Below are 760 nucleotides of genomic sequence, written 5' to 3'. Positions count from 1 at the left end.
AATGGAAAAATGTAAATACAGATAATAATATATACAGAAAGTGTGTGGAGAAAAAGAAAAACAGGAAGAGAAAGTAACAGTATCATATAGTGCAGGTGTTGTAGAGTTTATGTAAAGAGAATATATATATATATATATATATATAGGTTGTCCTCATGTTGCCCTCATGTTGCCCTCAAGTGGCCTTCATGTTGTCTTCATGTTGTTCTCATGTTGTCCTCATGTTTTCCTCATGTTGTCCTCTGTGTCCCATGTTTCCCATGTGGGTCCTCATGGTGTCTCCTCAGTGGTCCCATGTGCACGTATGTTGTCCTCATTTGTCTTTCCCTCGTGGCCTCATGTTGCCCTCGTTGTCCGCATGTTTGTCTTCAGTGTTCCCTCACGTTGTCCTCATGTTGTCCTCATGTTGCCCCTCATGTTGTCCTCATGTTTGTCCTCATGTTTGTCCTCATGTGTGTCCTCATGTTGCCCTCATGTTTTCCTCATGTTGTCTTCATGTTGTCTTCATGTTGTTCTTCATGTTACCCTCATGTTGTCCTCATGTTGACCTCATGTTTGTCCTCAGTTGTCCTCATGTTGTCCTCATGTTTCCCCTCATGTTGTCCTCATATCATGTTCTTTTTAATCCCCCCAAATACCTGATTGATTCCACCCAACGCTCTTTGGCAAGTACAAATCTCTACTTTCATTAATTTTGGGGCGTCTCATTAAATTTTATAGCAATTGGTTTTTGAAATAGTATTGAGTAAAAGTTGACATA

At 40.3% G+C, this 760-nt stretch overlaps 1 protein-coding gene across 2 annotated transcripts in view; it reads left to right on the top strand.

The window, feature by feature from the left end:
* The window catches only part of LOC116696596 (sodium/hydrogen exchanger 2), an 11,617-nt gene that overhangs the window by 6,185 nt on the left and 4,672 nt on the right, over positions 1-760 (top strand). The gene's annotated exons all lie outside the window — the stretch shown is intronic.

The sequence above is a fragment of the Etheostoma spectabile genome, chromosome 10 (genome assembly GCF_008692095.1).
Source record: "Etheostoma spectabile isolate EspeVRDwgs_2016 chromosome 10, UIUC_Espe_1.0, whole genome shotgun sequence".
Taxonomy (NCBI): Eukaryota; Metazoa; Chordata; class Actinopteri; order Perciformes; family Percidae; genus Etheostoma; species Etheostoma spectabile.
The sequence above is the reverse complement of the archived record's forward strand: the minus strand, read 5'-3'. Positions and strand labels throughout refer to the sequence as shown.